The 20,365-nt window shown below is 43.2% G+C and overlaps 1 protein-coding gene, 1 long non-coding RNA gene and 1 pseudogene across 4 annotated transcripts in view; 2 read left to right on the top strand and 1 right to left on the bottom strand.

The window, feature by feature from the left end:
- LOC144228446 (uncharacterized) overlaps positions 1-20,365 on the top strand; it is a 402,465-nt gene that overhangs the window by 105,355 nt on the left and 276,745 nt on the right. The gene's annotated exons all lie outside the window — the stretch shown is intronic.
- On the bottom strand, positions 12,248-15,386 carry LOC144228448 (uncharacterized). Its single transcript, XR_013334201.1, has 3 exons — positions 15,275-15,386; positions 12,770-12,847; positions 12,248-12,325 (listed from the first exon to the last, which is right to left on the bottom strand). It is a non-coding gene; the product is annotated as an uncharacterized LOC144228448 (long non-coding RNA).
- On the top strand, positions 15,558-16,056 carry LOC144228432 (cytochrome c pseudogene; annotated as a pseudogene).

Raw genomic sequence — 20,365 nt, forward strand, 5'->3', positions numbered from 1 at the left:
GATTTCAGCTCAGGTCAGGATCTCGGGGTTGTGGGATTGAGTTCTGCATCAGGCTCCATGCTGGGCGTGGAGCTTGCTTGAGATTCTTCCTCCCTCTCTCTCTCTGCACTTCCCCTGCGTGTGCACATGTGTACATGCATTCTCCCTGCCTTCTGTCTCTCTCTCTCAAAAAAAAAAAAAAAAAAAGGAAAAGTAAAGAAATACTACATCATTGATTGTCTCGCTGACATGGAATATGGCCATGTGGTGAAATTCAGATAGTGATGACCTTCATCTACAAAATAATTCAGAAGACCCAGACTCCAAATGGGAAATTCTAGGAAACACCATCTTCCATTAATTTGTTTTGGCTTTCTGTTTTATGTATGTACAACAGTAATGCTAGATAAAAATGTATGTCTAACTGGGTCTGTTTATTACACAGGCATTTACAATTCAATATAAAGTAAAAATTCTGGTGTTAAAGCATTGTGTCATAGTTTAACTGTCAGCCTCTGTCATGCCGGCACACAAATAATGGAACACCTTACTTACAACGGATGACAACTTAGCTTTACTGAAATATGGTAAACAAAAAGGTATGAATCCAGAGAATTTAGAATTCAAGTGCATTCTGAGTTCATAAAGGCCAGCCTATCTGGATTCAAGTCTTAGCTCCTCTATTTCTAGTTATGTTATCTTTGGACAAATAACCATCCTTCCAAGCCTGTGTAAAATGACAGTTTTATTTAAACCAGTAAGTAAATTCTGTGGATTAAAAAAATTATATATATGCAAAGTGTTTAACACCATACTGTGTAAGTACTTCAAGGCTGCAATAAATGATTGATGTAATTCTTATTATGATAATTAATAATCTATCATTTGATTTAAGAAGTCAAATTGCTTCAAGATATTTTTCACAGCATGTAACAGAAAGCTATGTGTTATAGATACTAATCACTCACATTAAAAAATATATATACACTGAAATATATTAACCTAAGCTGTAAATTAAGCTCCTGTATTTTAGTTTAAGCATAATATAAAAACAAATGAATGAATGTTCACCAGATTTGAAAGTTACATTTATAATGATCTAATTTGATTTTTTTTAAATTTTTTAATTTATTTCTGAGAGAGAGAGACAGTGTGAGCAGGGGAGGGTCAGAGAGAGAGGGAGACACAGAATCCGAAACAGGATCCAGGTTCTGAGCTAGCTGTCAGCACAGAACCTGACGTGGGGCTCGAACTCATGAACTGTGAGATCACGACCTGAGCCGAAGTCGGACGCTTAATTGACTGAGCCACCCAGGCGCCTCTATAATGATCTAATGTGAAATACAATGTAAGTGCTCAACTCCAAAGTTTAAGTTGAGGTGGTCAAGAGGAGTGACAAGACAGGTGGCCATCTTGTAGCTGAAACTGATGAACAGGAAGAACACGTGATTCCTAGTCAAAAAGTCAGGCCACATATACTAAGAATACATAGACTGAAAACATCATTATCATCAACAAGGGTTTCAAATGCAAGGCTGGGACAATTGGAGACTTAAAGACAGATACCCTGAGACTTGCAGTCGAACTGTTGCATATACGGACAATTAAGAAAAATGCTCTAGGGTGAAAAGTAGTGGTAGGTGTTCCTTCATTAAACAGTTAATGAGATGATAGTGTGTTATAAGATGCAGATGCTTTTCTGAAGATCCTCCTCATGGATTCTCAAACTTCAGATGCCTTGTAAAGAAAAAATAATTGCTGTTCTCTGGTGCTGGCTTAAGTATCTTATTAAAATGTTACTTAAATGTCTGAGTATAAAACCAGATACAAGGAGTTATAATGTCCAATAGAATCGGGGGGGGGGAGGGGGGAAGCAAAACAAAGCCAGTAAGAATTAAAATCGACTGCATTTGTGAAATGCAATTGAAGTTGTTTTGCTGAAACCCACTAACTGCTTGCAATTTGAGTAAGTATTGACGGAACAAAGATTCCTTTGAGTTCAGCCTGCCAGAAACACCGAGCTGGGTGTGATGAGCCATTTTCTTGTCACTGTTCTCTATGTGAACCACTGCAAGACTTTATCCCTCATTTGACATGCATTTATTAAGTCTGTCTGTATTCTCTTCTCATTCGCTTCTAATAAATACCCAGTTGCAATGCAATCATAAACTCAACTGCAAATAAGAACAGCATAGTAGTAATCTATTGCTTTGTAACACACACCACAAAAGTCAGTGACTTAAAACAGCAATAAAAACCCACGTCTCCTGGTTTCTTTGGGCCAGAAACCCAGGAATGGCTCAGCTGGGTATTTCTGGCTTGGGTACTTTCATGAGGTCATAGTCAGCTGGTGGCTGAGGCCAGGGCCCTCTCCAAAGTCTTTACCACTCACATGCCTGCTAGCTGGGCAGGGATGACTTGAATGGGCGGGGTTCTACCAGCAGTCTCTATAAAGTCCCTCCATTTGGTTGCTAGAGCACGGCAGGGTCACGAAAGCCAGATTTCGTATATGAGGACTCAGAGCTCCCTATGTCAATGCCCTGAGACTGAGAGCCAGACAGAAGCCATATCACCTTTTCTAACCTCGCCTTAGAATTCATGCAAGGTCATCTTGCCTCACATCATTCAGTAGAAGGAAAATCACTAAAGTCTCCCTACATTAAAAGGAAGGAACATTCGATCCCACCTACTGAAGGGAAGGGTGTTAGAGGATTTGAAATATACTTTAAAACCTCCAGATATTGAAATCATACAATTACATTCAATTAAAAAATCTTTTTGTTTATTTCTTTATTTTGAGAAAGAGAGAGAGAGAGTCCCAAGTAGGCTCCCCACGTCAGTGCAGAGCCCGACATGGGGCTCAAACTCACGAACTGTGAGATCACGACTTGAGCTGAAATCAAGAGTCGGGGACATTCAACACCCAGGTACCCCGGCCACATTCAGTTTTTCTATGTTTATCTGCATGACTCGCCATATGCCCACCTCTCTTTACCAGCCTCAGAGGGAATTCACAGAGCCCCAGGAAATGGTAAGCCAGCCCTCACTGGTCTGTGAACCTCAGTCTGAGAAAAATTCAGTTATGCACCAGTTACAATAACATGGAATGGAAGTTTCCTTAAATCACAGTGTAGCAGAGAATGCACTTAAATAAACAGGAAGAGAAGATGAACTGGAAAGTGTTTTGCGAGCTGGTGGAGCTAACGAACTTGACGTATTCATGGATGACTTTATGTCTTTTCAAGTGCCTTTCCCACATAATCTAATGATGGTTAAGAGGCGCACTCCATAGTTAGGGCTCCATGTCAAGATCGTGCAGTGTTCTTTCCATTATTCAGTGAATATGGTAACACAGTCTTCCAGGTATTGGGGAAATGTTAGTAAGGGCAATGAATACTCATTCCTGATAGGTATTAGGGTCTAACGGGGGAAGACAAGCATTGGGAAGATAATTATAAATGCAATAAATGCTACAGAAGGGAAATCATAAGGAGCAGTGGGAACACTAACTTAGTCTGGGGGAGAGGGCTGGAAAAGGGAATGACAAGTAAGCTAACATCCGGAGAACAAGAGGTAGCTGAGGAATTTTCAGCCCTTCCCTGTATCTCCTTATACCAGTGAAATAGATTTCTGGTCTATAAAATATGCGTCTTGATGAATACGCATCTCAACCCATATTTAAGGATTATTTGGTGATCTGTAAACCCTGGGAAAGCCTAACAGGAGAATATATATTCAAACAGCTGGAGTTGGTGCTCTGCAAACCATCACCCCAATTAAGACCGGCCACTGTCTCGAAGGTTTTCAGACTGGCTAGTAGCACATGGTCGGGTGACTCACACTGGACATGCTACGCATCAAGGCTTCCCTTCCACTCGCAACTGGCTTCAGGGTCTCTGCAGCTGAGAAGAGTCCTAAAGAATGGCTTACCTCCCAGTGACTTCAGAAGGAGCTGAGGTTGCTATCTTGGCAGCTGGCGAGCTTTATTTTCCTTGCATTTCCACTTGTCATCAGCAGGGCTCTCATGACTTGAGGGATGGCTCTGAAATTTTAAAAAGAAATAAGAAGGTGAGACAGGTGGTCACAGGACCATTCTTGCCTCTGACAATTCAGATGCTCTGAACTTCCTCTCTGTGGGAGAGAACATTTGAACCCACACCTGGAAGGGGATAACAAACCCTCTCTGAGTCCTCAATGCTGGGGCAGGACTTTCTCCTCTGGTGTACACCCCCCCCACCTACCCCCATGCAACATGTACTATGCACAGATTAGCTTTCATCTGTCTCTTACATATGAGATAATATTGTTATCCCAAATGACTGACCCATGGCCTGTAATCTGCCCGTGAACTTCCCATTATCTGGAGGGAGAAGAGCATGAGTGCTGGCTTATGTACTAAGGAAGGGTTCATAGTAAAAATATTTAACTGAGGGAGGAACTTGACTAATCAGAATGGAAATTGGCCATCGGACAGATATTGGCCCTTTAATTTTTAGTTGTGGGGAGGTCTAGGAGTCCTGAGAAAAGAGAAAGAGAGTTTCAGGATGGCTGTTCTTTGCTAACGGGTTTGGATATATTTTAGAATTTTAATTACTGGTGCCTCTATACTGGCGGTGTGTGTTGAATAACTTGATGTGCGCTGCAGTGTATACATACCCTAAAATACCAAGGCATGCTCTGCAGAAGAACTGGGGCATCAAGGCTAGATTTGAGTGTCTGGTTTTTTATCCTGCTACCTGGCTTTGGGGGAGTCCCTTCTTTCCCTCAACTTCAGGTTTTCCACCAGGCTAATTGATGCTGAAGCCTCCTTCCAGTCCTAACATCCATTTCCACAATTCTATCGCTGTGGTCCAGGCACTGTGTTCGATCTTAACACGCGACACCGTGTAATGATGGAGATCCTGCCTGCTACTTGGGTCTGAATCCTGCTCAGTGATCCAGGGCAGGTTCACTACGCTTTCTAGGTCACATTTCTTGAAGTGTAAAATGAGGATTACAATGGGACCTACCACACAAGGGTATGAGGAGGGTTCAAAGGAACGATGCAAGAAAAGTAGCACTGTGTGTGGTACAGCCATCCTCAATTAGTGTTGGTTCTTACTCTGTTTAATGGCTGGAGACGGCTGAAAAGCAGCAGTGCATTCATTCTTTTTCATCCTTCAAACCCATCCATGAATGTCAAGGTTATATTTCATGTCCAAGTTGCCCTAGCTCTGGAGCCCACTCCTAGTGTTAATGGCACACTGAATGTGAGGGGGGAGGTGGCATGGGGCCATGTCTTCAGAACGCGTGCCAGCCATGGCCAACGGCCCATTCTCTGATGTCTCAATCTGTTCAGCAGGACTCTGCCACGTGCCAACTTTTTCTAAGCCACAAAAAGATTTAGAATCCATGGTGAAGTGAGATGTTCAACAAAGGGGAATTCTTCCTTTTGTTGAAATTTGGAGGTGGCGATTCAAGTTCTCTTCATTTCAGATGTTATCCTTGTGCATCAGGAGGGGTGAAGAGGTTGCAAGATTTGGGGAAGCTCTGGACAGAACACCTCCCAGTTCAAATTTTCCTATTAAATTTTAATATGAATGATGTATATATGGGAGAAGAGAAGTGCCTCAGATTTTCTCATATAAGTGAAAAAAATGAATATAGTGGAGACGCCCAGGTGGCTTAGTCAGTTGAGCATCTGACTCAGCTCAGGTCATGATCTCACAGTTCTTGAGTTCAAGCCCCACGTTGGGCTCAGAGTCCGGAGCCTGCTTCGGATTCTGTGTCTTCCTCTCTCTCTGGCCCTCCTCTGTTCACATATATGTGGAAAGATAACTATATATCTCTATATATGTATATAAATATATATCTCCATGTATATAAATGTGTGTGTGTGTGTGTACAGTTGGTTATAAGGTGGTTGAAATCCTGAGAATTTAGGTGTCCATTTCATTTAAGGGTCCTGGAAATGGGTTGACTTTGGGCTCGGGTGGTTCAAGTTGCTCAAATATGTTTTCCAGGACTTGTTCTTTCTCCATCTCTCAGCTCAATTTTCTTTTATTTTGGCTTTCTTTTCTTTTAGTTCATTTATTTTGAGAGAGACAGAGATAGCATGAGTGGGAGAGGGGCAGAGAGAGAGAGAGGGAGAGAGAGAATCCCAATCAGGGTCTGTGCTGCCAGTGCAGCTTGACTTGGGCCTTAAACTCACGAAACTGTGAGATCATGACCTGAGCTGAAACCAAGCTTAACCAACTGAGCCACTCAGGCACCCCTATTTTGGCTTTATTTTCAAGAATATTTTTCCCAAGTGCTGGCCAAGTCGTCTGCTAGTAACCATAAAGCTTGCATTTTACCCATTTCTCAATCTTAGCAAAAAAAGAATGCTTCTTTCTAAATCAAGCAGCAAAATCTCAGGTGTGATTCTCATGGGCGCAGCTGGAGTTATACATCTTTCACTGAATTCCTCTGAAGCCAAGGGGAAATAACACTAACTGGCTGGGCCCAAGCCACAGACCATCCCTTTGAGCCAAAAGGAAGTATTAAAATCAAACTTCACACACTAAAAATAAGGGGAGGGTTGTTTGCCCCAAAGAAAATTAGACTGTGTTTTCTTTCCCCCAAAGAAGGCAGTAAAACCAACGGATCCCATTACAAGCAAGAATTTAGAATGAAAAAAGTCATCAGTGTACATGTGCCCACGGACATGTTTATCTGGAAACTTCCATGAAACAGCTGGAAAAATCAGCAGTCAATCTTGACCAATTATTTAGCTGTTCCCTTTTCTTTAGTAAAGTCCTGAAGGTTCATTTGTGCAGCAGTCCTCACCTCTGTTGAGCCTTGACCCTGCCTAGTCCTAGAAGCCGAGGACAGGGAAAGACCACCCCTCCCTCCCCCCACAACCCCGAGAACTCATGTCTGGGTGACAGCCAGAACAAGCCACCACTTGGTTACACTGCTCTCCTACAAAGGTTTCTATACTCCATCATTCTCCTCCAGTAAAGTTTGGACCCGCTTCTTTCCCTTCGAAGGCTGAGGGCTCTGTCTCCCAAGTTCCGTCGCTGGAAGGCATATTACGAAATGGGGTGTACCATCAGACACAGAGGTAAGAAATCTGAACTGCATGGCCTCACATAAACCCACAAGGTCTCTGGTTAGGGGCTCCTTCTCCTTTCAACAGGTGTAGGAACAAACGACCCATTGTCCTGAGGAGCCTATAGGATAAATAGAAAGAACATGTCCTTGCTGGTTAGTCTGCTGGTGATAAAGAGTATTGTTTTATCTCCTGCCATCTCCACGGTTCCACAGGATGAGTTCTATTGTGGCACAAAGTCCGCTTTGTCTTTCCAACCCACTGAGACGTTTAAATTGACCTTTCGTATATTCCTTGGTTGTCACAGCCTGAGCACGGGGTTAGTATTATGCACGGAGAGGATTGTCAATTTCTTTTTTCTGCAAGGACACTGTCTTCTCCAGAGATGCCATGATGCTGCAAAACAGTGTGATTCTCTTCCGCTTTAAGACAAAAACAAAAAACAAAAAACAAAAAAAAAATAAAAAACAAAAAACAAAAAAAAACAAAAAAAAACAAAAAAAAACCCCAAAAAACAAAAACAAAACTTCATAGATGTTCTTGGGGAGCAGTTTTAGGCTTACAGAAAAACTGAACAGGGAGTACCGAGTTCCCAGTGACTCCCTCACATTGCTTCCTTCCTCAGTTTCCCACATTACCAATATCTCGCATTCCTGGGGTACACTTGTCATCAATGAGCCTATAGCCATACGTTGTTATTAACTAAAATCCATAGTTTATATTACATCACTCTCTGTGTCTTACAATCGAGGGTTTTTCACAAATGTGTCATGACATATATCACATTATACTATCACATACAGTAGCTTCCCTGCCCTAAAACTCCTCTGTGCTCTGCCTATTTAGCCCTCCCTCCCCCCAACCCAGGCCACCACTGATCTTTTCATGGTCTCCAGAGTTGCGCCTTCTCTAGAAAGTCATACAGTGGGAATCCTAAAGGATGCGGCCTTTCAGACCGGTGTCTTTCACCTAGCAATATGCATTTAAGGCTCCCGCATGTCTTTTTGTGACTGGATAGCTCCTTTCTTTTCATTGGTGAATAACCTCTGCTTAATATTGAAAGCTTCCAGTGTTCGAGAGCAGAATGGTTAGCCACTCGCCCACCCTCCCCCTCCCCCTCCCCGGGAACTGGCATTTTCACGGTCGTAAGATTACTAGTCATCACCTAAGTTTTAAAAAGTTTGAAAAGTGTGATTTGAGGGAATTAAATACTATTTCAGAACAGCTTTAAGTGCCTTTTGTACAGCTGAAGAAAGAGCGAACTCTAATATCTAATGTTATTAATTATTAATAATATTCTAAGATCTCAATCCCAGCCAAATGAGAGGTGGTCTGTTTAGGCTGCAGACAACACTGGAGTTCTTTTTCACCCAGAAGAATGTATATCCATATAATTAGTGTTTTTCCTAAAATAAATGATCTCCTGAATTTTTGTTTTAGTTCCAGCAACCTCAGAGGACCACTTAACCCAATTAGTAATAACATTCATCTTTAAAACCAAGAATCAAGGTTTGTTTGTTTTTTTTTTCTGTATACTTCCTAAATAGCACCCATCTAGTCCTTGCAAAGAACAGCAGGGGAGGAGCTCTCATTCACTTATTGCATGCGCGAGTCATAAAACGTACTGGCTTTCAAATTCGAGGGCATAAAGTTAGTTTCCTGGCTCTGTCCCCCATTAGCTGTGTGTCTTTTAACAAGCCATCCCTCCTCTCCGAGCCCCATTTTTCTCTTTCGTAAACTACAACTAATAATAGGCTCTCTCTTTTATGACTGTTATGGGTATAGAAGGAGATAATCCGGGGAGAGCCTGGAACACAGTTTCAACCACGAAAAAATGGCCTTGAACATCATCCAGTCCGCATCAGGCAACGCGCCCGTGTGTAAGGAAACACTGACCGTAGTGTAGGTGCTCATTAAAGTTTTTCCTGACTGATCAAGGGGCTAAAGGGAGGGCAAGACCTTTCCCGTGTGGACGGGCTCTCAGAGAACACAGACATATACGGAAGGAAGCGGACTTAATTGGGGTCAAGCATGATGGAGGAGATTAGGCACCCTGCATAATCTTACATGACCGAGGACACCACTTCTAGTACCTTTTGACCCTGCTCCTGCTGAGACAGGGCCCTTACCACTAACACACATTCTTCTCTTCACCAGCCTCGCAAAGCCCATTTCCTGAGCAAGTGCATGCTTTGGTAAAGTGATTAGCAGGCAAACGCTTTCCTAAATCTAATGAATACTTTCTTTCGGGAGAAACTGAGAGTACAGAACCATTCGCTGTCTCCCCTTCTCCTCACCCCTCCCCCGACATCTCTCAGATAAAATGACAGGCCAGCTAATGGTTATTAAGATGTCATTGGTGCAGGAAATCCCAACCCCACAGACACAAGAGTTAACGGCATACCCTGGGTGTCCTTTTTTTTTTTTTTAATCCTACGCTTGCTTTTTACTCACTTTCATTTGGTGGATGAAGACTCTCTTGCCAAAGACAGGGTAGATAAACTCAGACACATCCTGCCTCCCTTACCTCTTTGTGTATCTATAAACTGTCAGAGATATAGGCGAAAATCCACGAAAGCGTGCTTGGAGCAGTTATCTGAAGGCCATGTGAGATCAGAGCATAAAAGCTTGATGTTAGCGGGAGCTGACACCTAAAAGGATATCAACTTGGCTCTATGTGAAGACATGAATGAACATCAGAGATGCCAACAAACTATGGCCAATTGCTGTACTTAAGAATGGCCTCAACTGTATAAAAAAGCAATAATGAAAACAAAACCACTAACCGCCAAGTGTCAAAGTATCAATGCAGTCAGTGAGAAAGTGAGGAAGCTTAGAGGTTAAGAGCGTGCATCTGCGAATGAGAACAGATCTGAAACCCGGCTTGACCTTTTCCCTTTTAACCAGGCAACCCATTTAACTGCGCCACACCTCAATTTCCTCAGGTGCGAAATGGGATCAATCAGGGGATTGTTTTTTGAAGACCTAATGAGATAAAATATATAAGGTGCTTGGCTCAGGTAGACTTTCAATGAGACTCAGCTCATATTTTTATTATGTTAATGAGGACTGCAAGTCACGGGACACATAACATGCAGCAGGGCCCCAATTTTACCACCATAAGCCCTTTATCCCAGGGCATCCTCTGAGCTTTATGTCCTACAGAAAACACTCTGGGAAATGCTGCCTTAAAAAAAAACTGAGACTTTGGGGGTGGGGAGAATGGCTGTTTGTCTGGGATATCCTCACTAGCAAGTTAAAAGTTTCAAAATAATGTTTGTGGTTGTTTCTATAGCATTTTGGACATCAGGTTTTGGGGGAGGGATCCTCAGTGCTGTCCTCTTTTGTATGGAAAATCAGATTTCATTTATATCATTCCTACTTACAGCAGCTTTGCTGGGACCCAAAGACAAAGACTGCCTGCACACATCGGCTATGAGATTTGCAAAGCAAAAACTGCCTTTTGACCTATATCCTGGAGGCAGATCTCTGCCTTCCCCCATCCCGCCACCACCATAGGGAAGAAGTCCCCCTGGGGCTCCCCGAGCACGGAAGCCATCCCCTATCCTTGGGGGAGGTACCAGGAGCCTGGAAGAAGAATCTTGAGCCTCTCTGGAGAAAGATAAACTGTGTGCAAGGTAATGGGTATTTTATGATCTGTTATAGATGGATAATCCAAGGTGCAGCCTTGCAGCTTGACTTTTTTTTTCCCCTGTAAAGCAAGGCAGCTCAGCAGCTAAACTCATTTTCCATAACTCCCAAAGTGGTTTTGCAATAAATCTGTGAATTTAATCAGCCCCCTCTGCTGAGGCAGTCTTGCCTAATTGGGTTCTTGTGAAGAATAATAGACATGATGACAAAAATACTTCATCTCTGGAAGGGAAGCCAGAGTCTCATCCATAATACCGATAATAAAGCACCCGTTCCCCTAAGAGAATGGAGCCCAGGGCTCACCTGTCTCAGGTACTGTTTGGTTTTTAGACCATCATTCTCTTTCTCCTCCTACCTGGCCAACAGCAAGAAAGTAAAAACCCCAAAATGAAAAATGACTGGTGCCATGGGCTTTGGCCAGTCACTGGGTCGGCTACTAAGCAGGCTTCTGGAAATTTTCTAGAAAATTACAACAGAGAAGTGGGGAATTGCGTTTGAAGTGAAAACAAAGATGGAACACAGAATCCAAACAACACGGTTTTGTTTTCTTCCTCTGGGAGGCGGTTCCTACTTCTGTTTCTCCTTCCTGGGAGTGATGGTGGGGTCTGGAAGGGACCCTGCCAGAAATGTTAACACACACAGCTGGTGGCCATCAGCTGGCAAACCAACCTAGTGACAAAATCGGGCATCGGAGCTAGATGCCACATGTTTTCCAATGGCTGCACAGACAGGACCTCCAGATCTAGCTGGGATCTGTCCTATCCAGGTGGGGGCTGAAAGAGGAAGACCCTAAAACTGCAGGCAGCCCTGGAAAGGTTGCTCACCTCCCATGGAATTTGTTGAGGAGCAATGGCAGACACAACCTAGGTTTTTCCATCCTGGAGAATGAGAGAAGCAAAGCGTAGTAATTGAATTAGAAACAGAGGAAAAGGAATAATTTCACAACGATGTCATCTGTCGGAGCCTTCCCAATGAGCTCGGCATTCCACCTCCCTCTCCATTCTTTGTGTGGGAGAACATTCCAGACTTGTCCCCCATCCCTGCTCACGGCCCTCGGCGGTCAACAGATCAGGTTGGTGATAAACACAGGAACTCACCTGGGGTCAGCAGATTGAGCGCCAAAACTGCAGGAAGAGATGTAAAAAATGCCATCTTCGCTGTGAACTGGACACAAATCCTTGCTCGCACAACAAAAGATCTAGTGTGCTTGGTCTCCGCTAGCTTCGGGCCTTCAGTACCGCGCGAATAAGGGCACTGATGGGGCACAGATGCAATAAAATCCCAGGTTTCCTCGTTTCAGCCCTGAATTGTGGTTTCTCTGCTTCCTCCCACTGGACGACTTCAGTATGAATTGCTCCCAAAACCAACAGTAAAATTTAACCACCACTCCTTGCAGGAAAAGAAGAAATCCTCATCTCTTCAGAGATTTTACTTTTGGGGCAAGTCTTGCTGACTTTGGCTTGTGTCACACACAGACACACACACAGACACATACACAAGTCTTGCTGACTTTGGCTTGTGTCACACACACACACACACACACACACACACACACACACACAGCTGTGGGGGTTTCCAGATGATCCTTGTAAGTAGACTGGGGCTCTCAACAATGTGTTGTCCCTGGACAAGAAGGATAAGAATGACGCGAGAACTCATTAGAAATGCAAATTCATGATCTCACACAGCCCTACTGAATTGAAAGATCAGGGTATTGGGCCCAGCATTCTGTGTTTTTTTAACAAGCCCTTAAGTGATTCCAATACACCCTTAATTTTGAGAACTGATATAGGCTGATCATTTCTCCAGAATCCCTTATGCCTGTATGTTTGCTCCTTCTATCTGCCCCAGTTGGCATGCTTCTTTTTCTTCCATGTGGCAGGCTCCTATTCAGTCTGTAAAGCCCTTTAAAAAATACCCTCTTCTATTAATAAATCTTCCTCCACCGTTCTATCTAAGCAGAATTAATTGTCCCTGATTTGTTTTCTGACAACATACTAATATCATATCATATATCATATCATATCATATCATATATTACAGTCATCATGTATCTGTTTTACATACCAGGCCGAGAGAGCAGGAAAATGTCTAATTCAGCAAATGCCTTGTACAAGATGTCATGGGCCCATTATTATGTTAGATCTGGTGATGCCAAAATAAAATAATAAAAATATTAATTAAAAAGTAGGTCACTGCCTCATTTGCCTCATTCATTATTGCATGGCAAACAAGATTTCAAATCCCTGGCACATGCTAGCTGTGTAACCTTGGGCAAGTTACTTAACCTCTTTAAATCTCATGCATAGGTAAGAAAAATGCTAAGAGTATATACCTTACTGTTTATGAGTTGAATAGATTAGCAATATGGGGACAGGGCTTAGTATAGTACCCGGCCAGGGTAAGTGCTGAGTGTATGTTAGTTGTTATTGCTGATTATAGTGATATTAATATCATTGTCGTCCTCAACATCAAATCACTAGCAACTTGCATTGTTCCTGGTATAGAGGACATGGGCATGCATGTGAAGAATTTTAAAAGATCAGGGCTCTAGGCTTATCTACTTTGATTGATGGGGTACTTGACACTCAACATAAGAAGACGTGACTTTACATAAAACGTTTCCTACGTGGTGCCTGGGTGGCTCAGTCAGTTGTGCGTCGGACTGTAGATTTCGGCTCAGGTCATGATCTCACAGTTCATGAGATTGAGCCCTGAGTGCGGCTCTGTGCTGACAGCACGCAGCCTGTTTGGGATTCTCTTTCTCCTCTCTCTCTCCAAAAATAAATAAACTTAAAAAATGTTTCCTAAGATATGCAAAAAGGTGCAGAGAACATTTCCACTGCCTCTCTCAGTTGCTCAGTGTTAAGGACTGATGAATACAAAGAATCCCGTCAGAGTTAATGAGGTTGTGCGGAGACTAAGAGGCTGAATTGAAAGTCAGGGGTGGTTGGTCGGCCACGCGCATCATCTGTATGCTATTCCTGATGCTCGCTGACTTAGCATCACTTGGAATGGTACCCCACTCAAAGCATTTCTGTAGACCTCCGGCTGTTTCACTGTGCACAATGCCTCCCTCCACTCACACCATTGATTGGTTCTCAAACTTGATTTCACATGAGAATCACTCGAGAAGCTTCCAAAACAAAATCCTGATGCCTGTGTCTAGCTCCCAAAGACTCAGATTGAACTGATATGAGATATGGCCTGGGCTTTGAGACTCCCAGGTGATTCCCATGGGCAGCCCTAGTTTCTCCCTGCTGTGTCCCAAAACTTCCCAAGAAGGTAGATAGTGGCTCATGATGAATGGCTAAGTAACTACAAAGGTCTCACCATTTCTCATCAAATGCAAGTGTGATGAGCATACGGCTGGCAGGGGGAGGGGGAGAACAGTAAAACAACAGAGGCATCTCTAGAAATGCTTTGAGTGAGTTACCATTCAAAGTGGTGCTAAGTCAGCAATCATCCGGAATAGCAGAACTGCCCTTAGCTTTCAGTTCAGCCTCGTGGCCTCAGCAGCTCACGCCTCATGTCTTCACCCTGGGCAAAACAACTTCATCGATCAACAGAGTCCCACCAGACTATAGGGGGAGACTCATCACATCAGCCTAGACTTTCAGCTCCTGAAACGCCCGACAGACACTTTGAGATGGCTTTCTCTCTCCTACAAATTAAAGACTGATGTGCCAAGAGCTCTATGGATTAAGACCCCTTTCCCTGACACTGCATCAGTCTCCAAGTGTTTCCCTCCCCTCAACATTGCTTCCTTGATAAAGCAGCCCCAGTACGATGGCAAGGAGGTGGCTTATTGGAACAGGGTCCCAGTGCCACCGGAGCCAGGCTGAAAGCTCTGACTGAGAGCCATCTGAATCCTCTTCTCAAACTCTGTTTAGGACCAATAAGGAAGGGTCTAGATGGCAGGAAGAGTTTATTTCAGTAGTAACTGTGGAGGAGAGGCACCAATGGCTTTCAGAAGGTAAATAAGGGGTTGCCTGGGTGGCTCAGTTGGTTAAGGATCTGAGTCTTTATTTTTATATCATTTTTTAAAGTTTATTTATTTATTTTGAAGACAGAGACAGCATGAGTTGGGGAGGGGCAGAGAGAAAGAGGGAGACAGAGGATCCCAAGTGGGCTCTGCACTATCAGTGTGGAGCCTCATGTGCGGCTTGAACCCATGAAACTGTGAGATCATGACCTGAGCTGAAACCAAGAGTCAGACACTTAATGACTGAGCCACCCAGGTGCCCCAAGTGTCCAACTCTTGATGTTGGCTCAGGTCATGATCTCACAGCTTGTGGGATCGAGTACCATGTTGGGCTCAACACTGACAGTGCAGAGCCTGCTTGGAATTCTGTGTGTGTGTGTGTGTGTGTGTGCACGTGCACGAGACACCGTCCCCCACTCATGCCCATGAGCACACACACACATGAACACACTCTTAAATAAACTTTAAAAAAGTAAGTAAAAGGCAAATGATGTTAAAATAGCTAATGGGAAAAAATGAAATAATAAACAAGCTCACCACATACTTTATGTTCAAAAGAGAATTCCTTTTAACCATGATTTCAATACCTCATGGCTGTTTGGAGAGCCAAGTATTCTTTAAGTCACACTTGTAGATAAATACTAGCTCACAGTGTCTTCTTCTCCCTTACTTTCGACTACCCCCCAGTTGGTTAACTGATTGAGCCACCCAGGTGTCCATTTCTTTACATTAGCCTGGACTGGGCTCAGCTGGCTACTGCCCTCCTCCAGGTCATCAATGACCCTTTGTTTTCCCACCAGCATTGTGAGGGTCAAGGACACATGTCGTGGTACATTCAGCACAGTACTGGAACTGAGAGTAGGCCACTAACATTGCTTGAGAATCGCCACATGCCAGAGCATTATGGAAATACCTTCCTTAGTCGCCACAAAAGCCCACAAAGGGGTATTATATACCATTATTTTAAAAGATGAAGAAAGTGGAGAGAGCTGGACGTCCGGCTTGGGAGTGGGCACCTTCGCTTCGCGCGCGACCAAAGAGCGATTTAAAAATGGGTGATGTTGAGAAAGGCAAGAAGATTTTTGTTCAGAAGTGTGCCCAGTGCCATACCGTGGAAAAGGGAGGCAAACACAAGACGGGGCCAAATCTCCACGGTTTATTTGGGCGAAAGACGGGTCAAGCCCCTGGATTTTCTTACACGGATGCCAACAAGAACAAAGGCATCACCTGGGGAGAGGAGACACTGATGGAGTATTTGGAGAATCCCAAGAAGTACATCCCAGGAACAAAAATGATCTTCGCTGGCGTTAAGAAGGCAGGGGAAAGAGCAGACTTGATAGTTTATCTCAAAAAAGCTACTAAGGAGTAATAGTTGGCTGTTGCCTTATTTATTACAAAACAAAAATGTCTCACGACTTTTTTATGTGTACCATATTTAAATTGATCTCATACACCAGAATTCAGATCATGAATGGCTGATAGAATATTTTGGACAGTTCTGATTTAAATGAGATTGGCTTGTGGTTAAATGAATATGATTGGCTTTTTGAACTTTGATAGTAATTCTGGTTCAGCAAGTGCTGTCACTGTTTTCCCCTTCAAAAAATATGATTGGAATTGATTAGATGTTAAGCTTTTCAGAGATGGTAAATGCCATGTCTAAACTTATATAGGAGATTGGTTTTATATTTAGATTTATATAACTGGTTATATTAATATATTTAAATACTGAGGAAATCCATTATATCAGAACAGCAAGACATCAGCTGTGTTTCAAGTTGTGTTTGTTAGCCTGTTAAAGGCAAGGGCTGAAGATAAGCTGGCAACGTCCACTTTATCTTTTTAGTCTTAACTATGCCAATTTAATTAAAATTCCCTGCAAGTAAATGTTGCCTTTTGCTTAATGAAAGGCATTTTAGTGTGGTTTATGTATAAAATTAAATAAAGAATATTAACACTTCTCACATTTTACAGATGATCTGTAAGGTCAGTGCTTTTAAAATTCAGTGTGATAGGTTATAGAAGCAGATTTGGCTTGTGAATTCTTTACGAAGTTATCATTCAAGATTGTCTTCTCAACAGCTATTCACAAATACAACTGTGGATTTACCATATATGTATGATTGGTAATGGCGCTTTTGCCAACTCTTTAGAGGGGTTAAAGTAAAGGAGATATATCATCACAGATTTTTAAATTATGTGATAAGGCTTAACATAATTAAAAACAAAATCACAGATCAAAAAAAAAAAAAATGAAGAAAGTGAGGCTCAGACGATAAAACGCAATTTTCCCAAGGAAGCATAGCTAGCAAGTATGAGAGGCAGGATTCAAGTTCTCAGCTCTGTGACCTTGAAGCCTTTTTTTTTTTAAAATGATTTGGGAAGTGTTCTCTTTTCTATTTTTAAAATTTTACTTATTTATCTTTGAGAGAGAGAGAAAAAGCACAAGTGGGGGAGGGACAGAGAGAGAGAGAGAGAGAGAGAGAGAATCTCAAGCAGGCTCCACACCATCAGCGTGGAGCCTGACATGGGGCTCAAACCCAAGAACCATGACATCATGACCCGAATCAAAGTTGGATGCTTAACCGACTGAGCCACCCAGGTGCCCCATGAACACCATTTCTTTACATTACCCTGGACTGGGCTCAGCTGGCTACTGTCCTCCTGCAGGTCATCAATGACCTCCTGTTTGCTGTGCCTATAGATGGGGGGAAGGGCCCCATTTGGGCCCCTGGCTCACAGCTATCATGTCAGTCTGGATCTCTGCCCGTGTTCTCACCCCGCTTGTCCTAATATCCCCTTCTCGTGTCCATGCCTGTGACCCTGGCAGGAGCCACATGAAACATTAGGGGAAGGGACTCCATGACCACAGGGACAGACCCACTCCAGGTACTAATTCTACACATTGGGCAGCTTCTTTATTTCCCAAGCAGCATTCCTTACACACGTAGGAGATGGGAAGGGAGAGAGAGTCAGAGAGAGGAGAGTCCTAGGCAAGGAAGAAGGTCCGGGAGAACGTGCAGCAGCAAATTCAAGTACCATTTGGTAACTATCCGCTCACAGATTCAGGTCTTGCCAGGTCAGGGCCCTGGTGGAGGCGGGACCCAACCGAGTGAGATGTGCGTTGTTTCTGCCAGGCACATGCCTTCTCTCGGGAGCAGAGAGCACTGCAACAAAGGGAATTTTGAAATCCTATCCCACAAAACGTGTAAGATTGAACACAGGCGAATGAATCATTCATGGAAACTCTGGGAGTTCTTCCATATCACTATCCAGTGATGAATGTGCTTCCCCATTCAAAAATGGGAATACATTCTAAGAATAATAACCTCTTCATTAACAAGCTAGGCTGTAATTTTTCCCAAGGTCAACTGGGTACCATGCATATTTTTATAATCTCTTAGGGCTGTTGGAGTGGGACTGGCTTGGTGCTATTTTGGTAGAAGAGATTCTGACGTGTGTTTTCCCCTCCTCTCTGGGGTTGTGGGAGACAAGTGGGCATTTTGCAACTCTGTCATGACAATGACACCCCTACTTCATGGCTTGGGGCTGTTTTTCCAGAAATGGGCACAGATGGTGTTTCTGTCTCCTCCAGAGAATATTTTAGGATATAAAGTCTCTGAAATAAATTATTCAATGGAGGCCAAAAGAGTCTTCTGGAAAAAATCATATGTGAATAGGAAATAAGAGTGGCTGGGCCAAGGCTGAAAAAAATTTAAATGCAGCTGGTTTTTAGAAATGGTAATATTTGTAATAATGTTTGTATTGGGAATGTAAAGAGACCTGGGATTGTGGAAGGGAGTGCTGTTTTACCCAGGAAATTTAGTGATCTGGTCTTTCCTCCCCTCCACTCCCCTTCCCTTTCCTTCCCTCCGCTCCCCTTCCCTTTCCTTCGCTCTCCGCCCCCCTCTCCTTTCTTCCCTTTCTTTTGCCTTCCCTCTCCTCCCTCTCCCCCAACTTTGGGATCGGTCAAGAGTAGGCAAGGGTCCATACTTGTAAAACTTTGATAAGAATGCGAATTACTTGGGGATTTTGTTACTGTGCGCGTTTAGATTCTATAGGTCTGGAGTGAGCCCTGAGATTTCCCCCAAGCTTCCCAGGTTAGGCTGCTGTTCCTGACCCGTAGATCATTCTTCGAGTAACAAGTGCTAGAGGAAGTTCAGATAAATTAAATAATGGGGTAAAAGTCCACTTTGCTAAGCTACTAAATTTATTATTTCATTCATTCCTTCACTAAGTATTTACTAAAGCCTGCTTTGGACTGGGCACTGAGCCAGGTGTTGGGATAAAGCGATGAGTGTAACAGACCCTGTCCCTGTCTTTATTGAGCTTAGAGCCTGGTGTGCATGATAAATGGCTATCAAATAATCACATCTTGAAATCTAACATTGCAACTATATTAAATCCAGCGAAGGAGAGGTACAGGAGCAATGTGATTATAAAATAGGGTGCTTTCATGAGAGGGTCAAGAAAGGTTTCCCTGGGGATGTGATAGCAAGCTGAGCTAGGAAGATAACAACAGTAGCTGTTATTGTTATAATAGCAAGCAGCTGACCGTTATTGAACATTTACATTGGACAGGTACCCTACTACTTCGGTGTATTAGCTTAATTATCAGAGTAACTGTGTAAGGCAGATGCTATTATCCAATTTTACAGAAGAGAGACTCGAGGCTTAGAAAACTTGCACGAAGTCACAAAGTTAGTACACAGCCAATTCACGACCCAAATGTGGGCCATACATATCCTTAATGACTCCACCTAACTGCTTTCACTTACGAGCTAGGACATTAACTAGGAAGACCATTAAGTCAGTTGACTCAACTGAATTGGCTTCTTTGCTCCTTGTTGTAATAATCACCGTTGAAAAATCCTGCTTCTGCTGACGGGAAGTCAGCAAGGAAAACTTCAGGCAGGGACCAAAGGTACAAGTTTGGGATCAAGCTTCACCAATAACTTGCTGTGGGTTTAGGCAAAGGTCATGACATCTACTGCTTTTCAAGCACCTACTGTGTGCCAGATTCTTCTCCAAGAGCTCTCCATGTGATCGTGTCAGATTTTCAAGATAACTTTGTAAGACCAGAGTTACGTATTAATATCTGCATCTTACAGGTGCAGACACTGAAGAAACTCAGAGAGGCTAGGGTGGTACAGTCTGTAAGACCGACACTGTGGATGTGAGAGGTCGGTCAGCACAGTGCGCTAGTTTGCATGTTGTGCTCTGTGGGCCCCCTCAACTTGCCAAAGGTCTTTTTGTTTTTTTCTTAATATTTATTTATTTTTGAGAGAGCGAGAGAGAGGAGGGACAGAGAGAGGAAGAGAGAGATTGCCAAGCAGGCTCCATGCTGTCGGCACAGAGCCCCCCCCAGGCTAGGCTCAAACTCACGAACCAGGAGATCATGACCTGAGCTGAAATGAAGAGCCACACACTTAACCCACTAAATTGCCCAGGTGCCCCTCCCAAAGGTGTTTTAAGAGGGCTGTGGGGTCAAAACTCTTAGCATAATAACGCCAAGACCTTGCTTACCTTTTTTATTGTGTTAACATTTGTACTGATGTCCCAGAGCCACAGCTGAGTAAAGCTGTTGGTGCCTTAGCAGAATAGTTAATTTTTAAAATAATGGTGTTAACTATATAAATTGAAGTAACTTTTCTCCTTGAGATATTATGTGAGGACTT

Source organism: Crocuta crocuta, unplaced genomic scaffold (assembly GCF_008692635.1).
Source record: "Crocuta crocuta isolate KB4526 unplaced genomic scaffold, BGI_CrCroc_1.0 scaffold213, whole genome shotgun sequence".
In the NCBI taxonomy this organism is placed as follows: Eukaryota; Metazoa; Chordata; class Mammalia; order Carnivora; family Hyaenidae; genus Crocuta; species Crocuta crocuta.